Raw genomic sequence first — 452 nt, 5'->3', positions numbered from 1 at the left:
GCAGGAGTGCATGGAGGGATGGACACTGGGAAGAGGTAACTATTGGAGGAAGTGGGAGGGGAGTTGTTGCATTGTGGTAAATTGTGGTCAATGTCATGAGACAAAGTGTATGTGAACTGCTGTATATACCAAATGAAAGTGAATTTGCTCTGTAAATTTTCACCCAAATCACAATTAAAAAACAAAAACAAAAACAAAAAACATACCGAGCACAGTGCTACTGTGACAAACATGAGGCCACCGTGAATTGCAATCAATTTCATGGCAAGTGGCATTCTGGTAGCATAGTACCTAAGGCACTTGACTGCTAACCAGAAGGCTGGCAATTCAAACCCAACAGCCACTCCTTGGAAGGAAGATGGGGCAATATACTTCTATAGTGATACTGCCTTGGAAACCCAAGGAGGGGTTTTTATGAGTTGGGGTTGACTCAATGGCACATAACAACAACA

Source organism: Orycteropus afer, unplaced genomic scaffold, assembly GCF_000298275.1.
Source record: "Orycteropus afer afer isolate SDZICR_OR568_19922 unplaced genomic scaffold, OryAfe1.0 scaffold00276, whole genome shotgun sequence".
Lineage (NCBI taxonomy): Eukaryota > Metazoa > Chordata > Mammalia > Tubulidentata > Orycteropodidae > Orycteropus > Orycteropus afer.
The sequence above is the reverse complement of the archived record's forward strand: the minus strand, read 5'-3'. Positions refer to the sequence as shown.